General features: G+C 42.2%; 1 protein-coding gene across 4 annotated transcripts in view; it reads right to left on the bottom strand.

Moving 5' to 3' along the window:
* The window catches only part of KLHL2 (kelch like family member 2), a 146757-nt gene that overhangs the window by 35652 nt on the left and 94616 nt on the right, over positions 1-16489 (bottom strand). The gene's annotated exons all lie outside the window — the stretch shown is intronic.

Genomic DNA, 16489 nt, shown 5'->3' with positions numbered 1-16489 from the left:
GAGCTGCAGGAGAATAGGCAAGCAGCTTGGTGAGAAGGCAACAACTGTTGGCACAATTATTAGAAAATGGAAGAAACACAAAATGATTGTCAATCTTCCTCGGTGTGGGGCTCCCTGCAAAATCTCTCTTTGTGGGGTAAAGATGATTCTAAGAAACGTCAATTTTCAGCCCAGAACTACGCAAGAGGACCTGGTCAATGACCTGAAGAGAGCTGGGACCACAGTCTCAAATATTACAGCATGTCCAGCTGGGCTGTGCAGTTGGTAAGCCAAACCTCCGACTCCACCAAAATGGGCTCCGACTCCACAGCCCTCACAGGGCTGTAGAGTCAGTAAGCCAAACCTCAGACTCCTCAATCTCCATGACACCGACTCCGCAGCCCTGATCCAGGACTGTTTGAAGTTTCTCAGTGACCATCTGCATGATCCAGAGAAGGCATGGGAGAAGGTCATGTGGTCAGATGAGACCAATCAATCAATGTCGCTCAGATACAGCCCCTAAACCTGAAAGGTCTGGAGAAGAGCTATATGGAGGAGTGGGGCAAAATCCCTGCTGCAGTGTGTGCAAACTTGGTCAAGAACTACAGGAAACGTCTGACCTCTGTAAGACAAAGGTTTGTGTACCAAATATTACGTTCTGTTTTTCTGTTGTATTAAATACTTATTTCATGCAATAAATGCACATTATGTAAACATTACACAATGTGATTTTCTGGATTTTTTTGTTTTAAGATTCTGGCTCTCTCAGTTGAAGTGTACAAATTACAGACCTCTCCATTCTTTGTAGGTGGGAAAACTTGCAAAATCGGCAGTGTATCAAATACTTATTTTCCCCACTGTGTGTATACATCTATATAAACAGTTTTTTTTTTCTTCAGGTGGTGGGAAAGTAGGGATTGTAGCAAAAGAAAACACACGGGATTTAGAAACAAACAAAATACAGAAAGGCAACCAATGATCATACTCCGATTTATTTGTACAAATGCAGCAATTTCTTGGTCCTCTCTGTTTTCAGCCATGATGTGGTTTTTTGTATATAGAGACATGTTCTTCCATCCTTTGTTTTTCTTACTTCAGACATGTTCTGAATAAAATCCTACATATGTATGACTTATGGCTGTTTTCTGGTCTCGATTGAAATCATCTTCTGAATGTCCAAATTTGGTCCAAAAGCTCTTACATGGTTAATAGAGTGGTGGCATATGTTCTATTCCCTTAGGTCTCCCCTCCGGTATATAAAAGTAGCACAAAGCACAGAGCGTCACAATTACTGCAATAATACTATTTTATTACGTTTCATATCCAAAAAAAAACACATTACACAATTAAGAGGCACAATATACGGTAAGTAATTAAACCACAGAAAAGACTAAATTACTTATGTGGCCTTTGGGATTAACTAATAAGGGAAAGAAAAGATCTAAAATACAACTTCTAATATATGGTAATTCCATTGTCACAATTACAACAGACTATTTCAGTGTAGTGGATATAAACAGTACACTGCAACACAATTTATGACAGCTGAGATGTGTCTTCCTGTTTGTTGTGCATGAAGACCCCATCACAAAGTCCCTAAAGCAGTGTTCCCAAACTCCAGTCCTCAGGAGCCACCAACAGGTCATGTTTTCAAGGATTCCTTAGTATTTCACAGGTGATGGAATTATTGCCTGTGAAGGGGATGCAATTATCACCTGGACAATACTAAGAAAATCTTGAAAACATGACCTGTTGGTGAATGACCTCAGGGAGATCAAAACATCCAACACCGCGGAGACACCATCACGTGTTTCTCAACGCAAGCAATGAATAGCCAGGTCTTTCACCAGGAAGGAACAACCACGGGAAGAGCAGCATCCAATAAAGGAAAACCACCTATGCCAAAACATGGTATCCATCTACAGACAGATGTTTCGGGGTATTTGCCCCTCATCAGTGTGGAGTAGGAAACTGGCTATTAGGAGCAGTGCCTAGTGAAAAGACTATAAACATAAGGATGAATGACCTCGAGGAGATCAAAACATCCAACACTGCGGAGACACCATCACGTGTTTCTCAATGCAGTGATCCAGAACACTGCCCCCATCCCTTATGGGAAATAAGCAAATGCATGTAGAAAAGCCGCGGAGACACATCACGTGTTTCTCAACGCAAGCAATGAATAGCCAGGTCTTTCACCGGAGAGGAACAACCACGGGAAGGGCAGCATCCAATAAAGGAAAACCACCTATGCCAAAACATGGTATCCATCCACAGACAGATGTTTCAGGGTATTTGCCACTCATCAGTGTGGAGTAGGAAACTGGCTATTAGGAGCAGTGCCTAGTGAAAAGGCTATGAACATAAGGATGAATGACCTGTCTGTGGACGGATACCATGTTTTGGCATAGGTGGTTTTCCTTTATTGGATGCTGCCCTTCCCGTGGTTGTTCCTTCCCGGTGAAAGACCTGGCTATTCATTGCCTGCGTTGAGAAACATGTGATGGTGTCTCCGCGGTGTTGGATGTTTTGATCTCCCCGAGGTCATTCATCCTTATGTTCATAGCCTTTTCACTAGGCACTGCTCCTAATAGCCAGTTTCCTACTCCACACTGATGAGGGGCAAATACCCCGAAACAGCTGTCTGTGGATGGATACCATGTTTTGGCATAGGTGGTTTTCCTTTATTGGATGCTGCCCTTCCCATGGTTGTTCCTTCCCGGTGAAAGACCTGGCTATTCATTGCTTGCGTTGAGAAACACGTGATGGTGTCTCCGCGGATTTTCTACATGCATTTGCATATCTCCCATAAGGGATGGGGGCAGTGTTCTGGATCACTGCATTGAGAAACACGTGATGGTGTCTCTGCAGTGTTGGATGTTTTGATCTCCCCGAGGTCATTCATCTTTATGTTCATAGCCTTTTCACTAGGCACTGCTCCTAATAGCCAGTTTCCTACTCCACACTGATGAGGGGCAAATACCCCGAAACAGCTGTCTGTGGATGGATACCATGTTTTGGCGTAGGTGGTTTTCCTTTATTGGATGCTGCCCTTCCCGTGGTTGTTCCTTCCCGGTGAAAGATCTGGCTATTCATTGCTTGCGTTGAGAAACCCGTGATGGTGTCTCCGCGGCTTTTCTACATGCATGACCTGTTGGTGATTCTTGAGAACGAGAGTTGGGGAACACTGCCCTAAAGAAATCATTGCAGTTAGGTAGCCCAATGGTAGCGGTTCCTGCAGGAACAGAGCAAGTTCTGAAGACCAACTGTAGAAACGTGAAACTTTACCCGGATGAAATGACAGCTTCCAACTTGTCTAGCAGAAAAGAGGTGTTCCAGGCAGTAAGTCCACGCATCTCAAGATGTCTTCAGCAGTCCGAGGGTGCTTCCGCTTTTACATTTCCACAGGGTTTTTTTTTTTTTTCTTTAAATACACATTTTGCATTTCTGGTAGTCGGAGCAATTTTCACCCATTTTAGCAGCAATTATTTTAAAGTAGGTTTGGTATATCCAATATCTACATGTAAGGAAAGTCCATATATGGCCCCTAGGCCTACACATTCACTGATACAATAAACACCGACTCTGTGGCATCAGTTACATAAGTTGGCCACTACTTGGACAACTCCTTCTCAACCACCATGCTGGGCCCCAATAAAATAAAGCCTATACTCACCTTCCGCAGTGTCGGTACTAACGTTTCCCAGGGCTCCCGGCTTGCTATTGTGACACATGACCCTGACGCCCAATCAGCGCTGGCGTCATTGTCCCGCCTCCTGTCGAAATTAACATGAAGAGGAAGTCAGATCAGCTGCAGCCCGGAATTCCTCTTCATATTCGATTTGTCCGAAGGTGTAGACAGTGACACCAGCGCTGAATTGGCGCCGGGGCCACGTGTCACAACAACTACACAAGAGCCCTGGAACCACGAGTGCCGACACCGCTGGAATGGTGCCAGCACAGGAGGAGAGTATAGGCTATTTTTTCAGGCCAAACATTTAGATCAAGAAGGGGTTGTCCAAGTAGTGTAAAACTCCTTTAACTTTATTCTTAGGGTCAGTAAATTAGAAAACAAATTTATATAATTTTAATTACATTTTTCTATGATTGCACAATAAAAACACTTAAAATAAAATTATTTATTTTTGTCACCAGATCCTTAGAGATGCAACCTTTTTATTTTTCTCTTGATGGAGCCATTTGAGGGCTTACTTTTCGCAGTACGAGCTGTAGTTTTTATTGGTACCAATAAATTGGATTTTGTTTTCTGAACAGTTATCCAAAATTACCTAGACGAGTCTACAAAGTGAGAATGCCGATCCCATGGGAGAAATAACTGCAACTCATAACCACCAAATAAATATCAAATCCAGACTTCTATGCACATAAATCACAATTATGGACAGTTTTCAAACATTGATCGAGAAAAATCTTAAAAATCTGGACTGTACAAGATCGAATCGAAGTCAAAACTTAACACATAAGGAAATCAATGCTTTATATGAACTCTGCTCCACCCCAACATCATTCACATAGGGGGGTTCTAGTGGGACTTATGCAAATCTCTCTATACAAAAGAGATCACATGCTCGATGCCCAACACAGACGGATTCAAAGTACTCAAATACTAGTTTTAAGAAGTCTGTGGCATTTTTTTCTGCAATTTGTCACAAAAATTTAAGGATTTCCTAATACCAGCAAAGTGAATGAAATTCCTCAAGTCTAAAAGTAAGATCACACAGGGTGTCAATCAGTGGTGTGGGCGGGGTTATAAAAAGCTCAACATCCTGGGTACTGCTAGATCTGCAGCAGAGGAAACTGGGATTGTATTAAAAAGGACAGCATGCAGACCAGCAAGTGAGTCTTTGCTGGAATCAGGGTCTCGGCCCCTACATCATGATGCTCTCATAGCATAAACCTGGTGCCAGATTCCCTTTAACCAAGCTAAAAAGATTACTAACTGGAACAGTAGAGATTAATAATTATACAAAAATCATGTGTAGTGTGTTGCATGGTGAAATTATTGTAGGGATCTATGCTCTTCCCACACTCTTGCAATATGCTGAGGAAAACTTTGAAGAAGAGGGTTAAATCCTAGCGCTGCAGGTTTGGATGAGCTGCACCTGGCTAGCTGTGTGTATAACCAGGTAGTGTGTGCACCTTAGTCTCTCAGGCTGGGGATGGAGACCAGACATATCTCAGAGAGGAGCCTGCACAGCCGTATCACTGGTGGCTTCATGCGCCCTGGGACTAGCTCAGCCGTGTGAGTAGCCATTGTTCATATTGTTTAGTTAGCGCCAGGACAAGGCTACAGACAAGTTGTGTTTATGCTTTTGTTTTTCTGTGCTGTGCAACCAGTGAAAAACGGATATAGACACAGTTTAAATATGTTGCAACTTCCAGAGTCCTCATTGTGTGCAGGCCGCGCCATACTTTTTACCCCAGAGAAGGTGATCCCGTACAGCAGTTACGTCACACATGGTAAACTTCAAAATTTATAGAAAAGCAAATTATTACCCCCATATACTTTGTTGTACTGTATGTAGATCTTGAACGATAGGTAACATTATATCAGCAATACCAACAAAGATACAAATATAATCTGGTTAAGCACACATGGCTGCGTCAAAGGCACAGAAAGAAATGTGCGGGTGTTCGACTTTATTATTTGTAGGTAAGGAGTTTCCTTCTACATCATTTAACACTAACCCCTATTCTACTCATACATTCATTAATTGTAACACCGCTTATGTAGTTTACATCATAGAATGCAGCAAATGGAAAATGGACCCGTCAGTGTGTGGTATGTACATCCCGCAAACTACAGATTTGGGTAGTGACATACTGTATGTTGCCAGATCAATTCCTAAGACATTTAATGATATTCACACAGATTTAATAAAATGCACCACTTCCAGTGCCTCAACACTTTTTGGAAAAACATTTCGGGGATGTTGCAACAATGAGAGTCTTTGGTATAGAAAGGATGCCCAAACCAAACAGAGGAGGCGATCGGCTTGGCAAACGTGAAGTCTTTTACATACCCGTTCACAAGATGGACTCATTAATAAAACCAACCTTAATTAGTTTACTAATTTGTGTGTTTCAATATAAATTGTTTTACCTACATCAGTGGTCACATATTCATGTGAATGGCTAGGTAATGGCAATTAATCCCATCCCTAACATTTACTTTCTAAGGTTGGGCCACACATATAATAGTCGGCTAGGAATAAGGGTTATTTAACCCGAAATGCGCAAGCCAACATACAGCATTTCTTATCTATGCACATATTCGGAACATTATTTTTAATCCTATGCTATAAAGTTATGTTTTAAAATTCCTCTGATGCTGGAGGCTGTTCTTGTATGGACTCATAGAAATTATCATAAAGTACAATGTGTCACAAAAAAGGATCTTAGAATCTTTGAGATTTGTAGAAGCATTCCAGAGTATTAATACAAAGTGACATGCCAAATGAAAAATTTGGTAAGGTGGGGAAGCTGAAAATTGGTTTCGGCAGGAAGGGGTTAAAGAGATCGCTAGAAGTCAATTTATTAGCCTGGAGATTATCTTAGATATAGAGACACTTCTGTGAACAAATTTGTACAGAGAGGGCACCCACAAGGGAGTTGTTGAGAGAGGGTAAAAAAAAACAAAAACAAAAAAAAAACTGTCACAGAGATACAAAAGGAGATAAAAAAATAACCCTTTCCTAAACACCACTGTTCATGTACCGGGAAGGGACTTCCTGCAAAACGCGATTGTACGGTGTAATTGTTTTGTTGGCTCATGAGAGTGCTGCCATTTAACCCCTCAAATGCCAATACAGACAATTCATGAGTTGCTATTTGTTCATGGTCTCCCAAAAATGTGAATAATAAAAATGTTATGTACCCCCAAATGGTACCAATAAAAACTTCCTCTCCAACGAAAAACAAGCCCCTAACCAGATCTGTCATTAAGGGGAGGGATGGGCGAGATTTTCCCCATTACTAGCAGCTCAAAAAGGCTGGTAAAGCCAGACAGTTCCCAAACATCAATCCACGCTTCAAAACCAAATGGCTTCCCCCTTCTGAGCCCTGCAGCGTGCCCAATGCACAGGTTACCCTACGTTCACATTTGCGGTGTGCGCCGCAGCGTCGGGCGCCGCAGCGTCGCCGCATGCGTCATGCGCCCCTATATTTAACATGGGGGCGCATGGACATGCGTCGCACTTGCGTTTTGCGCCGCATGCGTCCCTGCGGCGCCCGCGTCTGGGCGCAGAGGACGCAGCAAGTTGCATTTTTGCTGCGTCCAAAGACAATGAAAAAAAGGACGCATGCGGCGCAAAACGCAGCGTTGTGCATGCGTTTTGGTTTGCGTTGTGCGTTGCGGCGCCGACACTGCGGCGCACAACGCAAATGTGAACGTACCATTAGAGGGGAGAACCCACTTAAATGGGAATTCTATAATGTTTGATAGCCTATCCTCTAGAATTACCGCACTGCTCTAGCAGAGGAAAATTAAAGCCTCGTACACTGGTTTGTGGCCGCAGACGAGAACTGTGCTTTATCGTTCACTGAAGTGAATTTACTGCAGAACTCGGCCCTGGCTGCTGTGCTCTGTCTGGACATCGCTTAGGTCGGGAAGCTGCCAGAGCAGTTTTTCTTGGCGCGGTGTCAGACCCCTACAGATTTCATATTTTTAGATCATCAATAGTTCTGGATGAAGCACTTAATTTATGGGGTTCAAGTCTCTAAAAGCACAAGGTGGGCACAACATATTGGGCACAAAAATGGCACATTTGCAATTTCACACAACATCCACTGTGTACTAATTTTTGCATACGCCAATGGAGTCAAAACAGTCACTAGATCTATAGATGAATTCTCAAAGTGCAACTTGCAAAACAGGATCACTTATGAGGATTTTTGCTGTTCTGCCTTTTAGGGGTCCTGAAAGTGGTGCCCATATACTACTCCAGGAAAGTCTGAGCTCCAAAAGCCAAATGGCATGTGCCTTAACAGTAGTGTATAACCACATGTACAGTATTGCTGTACTTGGGAGAAATTGCGTAATTTACAGGATACTATTTGCTTATTAACCATGGTAAAGATAAAATATTTGATGTAAATCTAGTTGTTAAAATGTTATTTTTACATTTTTATACAGATGATAGTAAATAAATAAGTCAAACACCAGTAGGATAAAAATGCTCACCACATCCCTAGATGAAGTTCCTGAGGGGTGTAGTTTCCAAAATGGGTGGTTTCTGCCGTTTTGACCCCTCAGGGGCTCTCCAAGTGACACCCACAAATTATTACTGCCAAATTTGTGCTCCAAAAGTCAAACAGCGACTTCTCATCTGAGTCACACAGTGTGAACAGTTTCTGACCACATAATCGGCATTTTCACTATCAAGAGAAGTTACTTTACAAATTGTGGGGTCCATTTTCTCCAACTATCCCTTGGGAAAATGAAATTTGGGACTAAAATACATTAGTGGAAAAAATAAATTCTCATTTTAATGTCCCAATATTATAAACTTTAGGGAGATGAAAAATGCAACTATAAAATTGTGTGCACACGATGCGGAATTTGTGCGGATCCGCAGTGGATTTTTCCGCGCAGAAACGCTGCAGCTCCGCACAGTGATTTACAGTACAATGTAAATCAATTGGAGAAAAAAAAAAAAGCTGTGCAGATGGTGCGGAAAAATCCGCATGAAAACCTCTGCGGAACAAAAGAAGAAGCATGCTACTTCTTTTGTGCGAACTGCAGCGTTTCTGACCCCTTCCATTATAGAAATCCGCAGAGGTAACAAACGCAGAGAATCCGCATCAATACCGCACAAAATCCGCACAAAATCCGCACCTGCGGTTTCTGCCAGGAGATGCGGATTTTGTGCGGAAAATTCTGCACCCCAATCCGCAACGTGTGCACATAGCCTTAACACCAGATAAACCCCTTGAGGTGTGTAGTTTCCAAAACGGGATCATTTCTGGATGGTTTGTGATATTTTTGCATTTTTGGGGAACAGAAAAATGTGATATGGCCTCTTCAATCTACTCCAGCCAAAATTGCACCCCAAAAATGAAACAGTGTGCCTTCCCATTCATGCGCCCAAACAGTAGACTCCAACCACATATGGGGTATCACCGTGTTTAGTAGAAATTGCATAAACATTTTTTGCTGCATTCTACCTTCATTTCAGCTTGTACAGATGAAATTTTGAGGCTAAGGCAATATTTTGGTTCAGGGAATATTTTTTCATTCCAGTTTCCATTCATTCTTGTGAAACCTGAACGGTTTACGTCCTGATTGCACTTATGAATACTTTGAGGAGTGAAGTTTTTAAAACGGTATCACTTTTTGGGGGGTTTGTGACACATAGTCCCCTCAAACTTGAATCAGTTTGCACAAAAAATAAAAAAAAAGGTTTTGAAAATTTTGTTGAAAAAAATTGCAGCTAAACCCTTAACCCTAAGGGAGTGTCAAAATGATGCAGGTGTAAAGTAGAGATATGAGATGTAAAGTAGAGATATGAGAAATGTTATTAAACATTTTTAGTGATACTGCTATTTGTTATAGGGGCATAAACACTCAAAGTTTGACAGTTACAAATTCTTCTAAAATCATGCTAAATTTTCAAAAAAACAAATTTTACTGAATTAGATTTGCCACTACCACAACGTGCAAAGTGTGACAAACAAAAATTACAAAGTCTCAGCATCATCGGGACTGGAAGAAGCATTTCAGAGCGATCACATAAAATGCATGAGAAAAAAAGCAGCACAGGCACCATAAAAAATAAGTAACAATATGTATCCAGGGGTGCTGCAAACAATGTGGCAAAACAATTATGCATTATAAAGGAAAAAAATTACAAATTTATAAAAAAAATAATCACTCCAGAAATATGTTCCTATAATAAAATTAAGGGGATACCCACTGCAGCCCACCCATACAATAATCAAAGCTATCTTACTCCTAAATCAGAGAAAGAAGAGGAATAATTCACTCCAAACTGCTGCATTTCTGGAGTTACCGCCCTTCCTCACACAATATGACTAAGGGTGGCAATGCCAGAAGATTTAGGGTACGTGCACACGTTCAGGATTTTTCGCGATAAAAACGCATACATATGCATCCTATCATTTAGAATACATTCCGCAATTTTTGTGCACATGGTAAAAAAAGCAGCATGTTCATTAATTTTGCGGATTTTTCGCATTTTCCCCGCTATTTAATGCATTGGGAAAGCTCTGGAAAAAACCGTGAAAAAAAAAAAACGCACAAAAAATGTGTAAAAAATGCATAAAAAAAAACTTTAAAAAACAACGCATGCGGATTTCTGGCAGAAATGTCCGGTTTTTGTCAGGAAATTTCTGCAAGAAATCCTGAACGTGTGCACATACCCTTACGGTAATCTAAAGATGCAATAATTGAGATAACGGAGATAAACAACATAAACAATACCACATGATAGAAAACACATGTAATGAAGTTGTTCAGCCTTGAAGTACAAGTCTGCAGTCACATAGTGGATCTCTCCGAGACGAGAAGTCATGTGATCTGTATACTTCTGGCCACATTCCAAGCAGACATGTCTGGCCTCGTTCTTCAATACACGTGCACTAATCAATGCCGGCACGTATGTAAATCATGCTAGCAGTCACATGCCCATCGCTTCCAGTGCCAGGGAATCCTCACAGTGCGATGTGCGGGCTGTGAGGGGTCACAAGTCTGCCGTCACTTACACGCTGCCTCCAAAGCGCTGCCGTCCATTGACCGCAAGAGAGCATAGGAGAAAATGACAAGCTGAGGTCTGGAAAGATGCGCTGCAGATCAGTCTGCACGTGGGATGCGCAGGCACATAGCGGACCAGGGCTTTCTATGCTGTAACCGCTGGCTGCCGCATAGGTATGCAGGGTCACATACCCAACGGGGTGATCGCTCTGGAATGCTTCAACAGATCCCACCGATTCAGAGAATGTTTTTACGTGACATATTGTACTTCATGAAAGTGGTAAAATTTGTTTGGTATGACTTGTGTTTATGAAAATATTGGAAATTGGTTTAATTCTTATGTCCTACTTAATAAATGTCATTTCCCACGCCTACTTTACATCTGCAGCATTTTTTAAATCATTTTTTTGGTTAGGAAGTTTGATTGTTAAAAGTTAATCACTGATTTTAAAAACTGCACCCCTCAACGTATTCAAGATTGTTTCAAGTATTTCAGTAACCCTTGAGGTGATTTTCAGGAATTAAAAAGTTTATTTTTACCATCTAAATTTTGATAACTTTTTAACAGGCCGCTATAGCGGGCAGACCCTAAGGCTGTTGTCACCCGTCGGAAGATGCTAGTCTCATATCGCAGAGCAGTAAAAAGACGTATTGGTGGTTATTAATGGGTTAATCTAGGGGTGCAGTGATCACTGACACCACAGGTGGGTTACAGAATTTTATACCATTGGGCAGTGAAGAAAAACTAATTATTTTTACCACAAAAAGAGTCTTAGCCTCAGACTGGGATCTCGGGCAGCGCAGCCGCACAGGCGCAGTCAGCTAGACTGCATATGAGGACAGAGGACGGGCAGCGCTCACTGCGCCTGACCAAGGCAGGAGAAAAGAGCGCAGGCGACCGCTCATTTCAAAACAGCGATGAGGAGGCAGCGCCAAGAGGACATGAGTGACGGCTGTGTGGCGTCTGCAGCGGGGGGGAAAGGCCTGCCTCCAGGACTGAAGAAAGGTATTTAGGACAAATTATAAAATGGATTATTTCTGAAGTTACAGCACCAATAACTAAAAGAGCCACCTTGTCAGAATGCAGCATTAGTGCTGCACAAGGTGGCTCTTTTAGTTACAAACACCTGGGGGGGTGACAGGTTCCCTTTAATGTAGAAATGCCCCATATGTGGCTGTACAGTACTTCTTAGGCCGGCGTCACACTAGCGAGTTTTACGGACGTATGAGCGCATAAACTACGTCCGTAAAACACGCATTACACACGGCCCAATTAATCTCTATGGCCCAGCTCATATCTGCCGTATATTACGCATCCGTAATATACGGTCTTGTACGGCCGTAGTAAATCGCAGCATGCTGCGTTTGTCACCGTATTGCGCAAAAAAAAAAATTGCCAATGAAAGTCTATGGGGGAGAGAAAAATACGGATTCCACACGGACCAGCAGTGTGACTTGCGAGAAATACGCAGCGGTGTTAGTGAAAAGCTGGTAATTCAATTGCCGGCTTTTCATTTCTCCTTCCCAAACCCGACATGATATGAGACATGGTTTACATACAGTAAACCATCTCATATCCCCTTTTTTTTTTGCATATTCCACACTACTAATGTTAGTAGTGTGTATGTGCAAAATTTGGGTGCTGTAGCTGCTAAAATAAAGGGTTAAATGGCGGAAAAAATTGGCGTGGGCTCCCGCGCAATTTTCTCCGCCAGAGTGGTAAAGCCAGTGACTGAGGGCAGATATTAATAGCCAGGAGAGGGTCCATGGTTATTGGCCCCCCCTGGTTACAAACATCTGCCCCCAGCCACCCCAGAAAAGGCACATCTGGAAGATGCGCCTATTCTGGCACTTGGCCACTCTCTTCCCACTCCCGTGTAGCGGTGGGATATGGGGTAATGAAGGGTTAATGCCACCTTGCTATTGTAAGGTGACATTAAGCCAGATTAATAATGGAGAGGCGTCAATTATGACACCTATCCATTATTAATCCAATTGTATGAAAGGGTTAAAAAAACACACACATTCTTAAAAAGTATTTTAATGAAATAAACACACAGGTTGTTTTAATATTTTATTGCTCTCTCAATCCACCTGAAGACCCTCGCTCTGCAAAATAATAAACCAACAATATACATACCTTCTGTTGATCTGTCACGTCCCACGATGTAAATCCATCTGAAGGGGTTAAATCATTTTACAGGCAGGAGCTGTGCTAAAGCACTCGCTCATGCCTGTAAACCCCGGGTGCTGAAAGGAAAGCTGGGTGATCTGTACTTACATTGAGTCGCGGTGAGGCGCCCTCTGCTGGATGAACTCATATGAAGATCGAGCGTGGGAACTTTTCCAAGGCTCCAGTTCATGAGTTCATCCAGCAGAGGGCGCCTCACCGCGACTCAATGTAAGTACAGATCACCCAGCTTTCCTTTCAGCACCCGGGGTTTACAGGCATGAGCGAGTGCTTTAGCACAGCTCCTGCCTGTAAAATGATTTAACCCCTTCAGATGGATTTACATCGTGGGACGTGACAGATCAACAGAAGGTATGTATATTGTTGGTTTATTATTTTGCAGAGCGAGGGTCTTCAGGTGGATTGAGAGAGCAATAAAATATTAAAACAACCTGTGTGTTTATTTCATTAAAATACTTTTTAATAATGTGTGTGTTTTTTTTAACCCTTTCATACAATTGGATTAATAATGGATAGGTGTCATAATTGACGCCTCTCCATTATTAATCTGGCTTAATGTCACCTTACAATAGCAAGGTGGCATTAACCCTTCATTACCCAATATCCCACCTCTACACGGGAGTGGGAAGAGAGTGGCCAAGTGCCAGAATAGGCGCATCTTCCAGATGTGCCTTTTCTGGGGTGGCTGGGGGCAGATGTTTGTAGCCAGGGGGGGGGCAATAACCATGGACCCTCTCCTGGCTATTAATATCTGCCCTCAGTCACTGGCTTTACCACTCTGGCGGAGAAAATTGCGCGGGAGCCCACGCCAATTTTTTCCGCCATTTAACCCTTTATTTTAGCAGCTACAGCACCCAAATTTTGCACACACACACTACTAACATTAGTAGTGTGGAATATGCAAAAAAAAGGGGGATATGAGATGGTTTACTGTATGTAAACCATGCCTCATATCATGTCGGGTTTGGGAAGGAGAAATGAAAAGCCGGCAATTGAATTACCGGCTTTTCACATATATCGCGCTGAATTAAATATAAATACAGAATATATATATATGTGTCTCAATGATTGATATATATATATATATATATATATATACATACACACACACACATACACTGTATATGTTTTAACGAACATTTGAGCACATAAATCCATTAGATGTCGGTTTGCAAGCCAGCGAGAAAATATCGCAGTACGGATGCCATACGGATTACACACGGAGAATGCCATGCGCAAAATACGCTGACACACGGACCACTATTTTGGGGACTTTTCTGCGTATTACGGCCGTAAAAAACGGACCGTATTTACATACGCTGAGTGTGAGGCCGGCCTTAGCAACACGGCAAGACTTGGGAGGGAAGGAGCGCTATTTGCCTCCTGAAGCACAGATTTTCCTAGACTAGTTTGCGGACTCCATATACAGAATATCCAAATGCTAGAAGATGAGAATCCCCCCTCAAGTGACCCCATTTTGGAAATTATACCCCTTTGAATTTATTTTCAGGTGTAGTGATGATTTTGCTCCATGAGTATTTTCCTGAAACAAGCAGCAAAGGCTGTTGCTGAGTGAAAACTGCAAATCTGCTATTGGAGTGCCCAGTACATTGTAGTGCCCAGTCCGTGCTTGTGGAGACATGAACCCATAAAGTAGGCGGACTCTTTATGGCTACAGAAATGCCAAACATGTGAACACTAAATGTGGTTTAGGCACACTGAGGCTCAAAAGGGGGGGGGGGGGCACTTAGATTTGGAAGCACAGAATTTTCTGATTTTCTTTTGGGGGGCGAGGAGCCGTTTTGCTTTTCCAGAACCTTTGAAATAGCAGTAATGTGGAAGCCACCTATATTTCCGTGAACAGATGAGAGACCTGAGTGAGGACTTGCATTTTTTGTGGACTGAGTTGAAGCTTTTATTGAGAACATTTTGGATCACATGTATCCTGTGCTCTATGCTGAAAGGGGTTTCAATCGAAATCTCAGTGACGTGATTCAGCTAAAACCCCCGAGGGATCCATTCACTATAATGAGGCAGCAGAGTTACTCTGGACTTTATCTGGCCTCTGTTCAGCATTGCCCTCCTTTTCATAAGAACACAAAACGGTGGTCGACTGCACATTTAATCACGCTTCAAAAGACTTGACATTGCTGGATCACAGGCCAGACAGTGACCACAAAGCCTCCATCTGCCACATTATAGGGACTCTTCCTCTGGGTGTTCCATCTGAATCACATATTGCAGAGATTTACACAAGAAAACTGGTGTATTGCTCAGAGTAGAGTGCAGGATAAATATGTGCCAAGCCTTACTGCGATCTTTGAGGCAGAATGAACAAATCAAATGCTGCGAGCACAGCCTCAGTGATGTCAGCCCAGCCGGGCTGAACTGCGGTGACCTCAGGACCGTGGGAAAATGCCAGTGATGAGGTCACCGCTGGTCAATGATGCTGCGCTCGCAGCATCTCATTCACCACTGGTTCTCAGCCTGGATGGTCGCATCTTGGCACCGTCCATGTTGAAAACTAATTATCCCCAGACATGAATTACGGTGTGGGACAGAACGACAGAGATAGGTATGGTATATTTTTTTGTTTTGTTTTGGTGAACAGCCAAAATGTCACAGTCCAAATATTTCTGGACCGAATTGTATTTAGGACACTAATGATTTTTTATACTTTTGATATTTTGATACTGCCATTTTTCAGTGTTTATGTTGAAAAATCTGCCATTATCCAGTATTTGCGTTGTAAATGTGGCTAGTCACTATAATGTTTTACACTGTAATGTTTTTACTGCTGGAGGCTGGCGACATGAGGTATTGGTTCTAAACGCACAAGAAACCTAGATTGCCCTGAAACATTGCAACTTAGGTTGACACTGAATTCCATCATACAGGCGTCACTGCCGGCTTTATGCCCAAAGAACCTGGACAAGGATGAATTGCACAATGGTGATTGAATGGTAGTTCAATCGTCTGTTTCACATTGCTGAGGATACTTTCACGTCTCATGTAAATTACCATCGGAAAGATCGGCATGTGCTGTGGACTATATCATAGAGCCAAGAGGCCTTTGTAATGTGAAGCAAACCGATTTCTTCAGTTTAAGGACAGGCGCCTTCCTGGTGAACATGCTAAACACACACTGATTGCAGTATGAATGTTGGCTCAACATTACGAATGGTCATAATTTACATTTCACAATACAAATACATGGCTACAGAATACCAATTTGCAGAAATATTTGCTGATCTTCAGTGCTAAAATGTCCACAACAACGCAGTCACACAGTTGTGCAATGTTTTACTTTGCAGTTTCTCACAACATTTTTGCATTTTGCAATCTGGTAAAGATTGGTTAAGAAAACTAAAACCTAATTCATATAAATGTAATTCAATCGAGAGTGAGATGTTCCAGATTACTGTCATAACCTAATACAGTCAAATTAATCAGGTTGTATGTGACAATTTTACTTTGGATCTCCAAATGTTTCTTACACTCTTCCAGCATGATCAACCTCTAGAATTAGGACATCCGACCAACTGGTGCTAATAAAAACCACACCCTGTGTATTCAATTCATTATGA

Source organism: Ranitomeya variabilis, chromosome 1 (assembly GCF_051348905.1).
Source record: "Ranitomeya variabilis isolate aRanVar5 chromosome 1, aRanVar5.hap1, whole genome shotgun sequence".
NCBI classification, from domain to species: Eukaryota; Metazoa; Chordata; class Amphibia; order Anura; family Dendrobatidae; genus Ranitomeya; species Ranitomeya variabilis.
The sequence above is the reverse complement of the archived record's forward strand: the minus strand, read 5'-3'. Positions and strand labels throughout refer to the sequence as shown.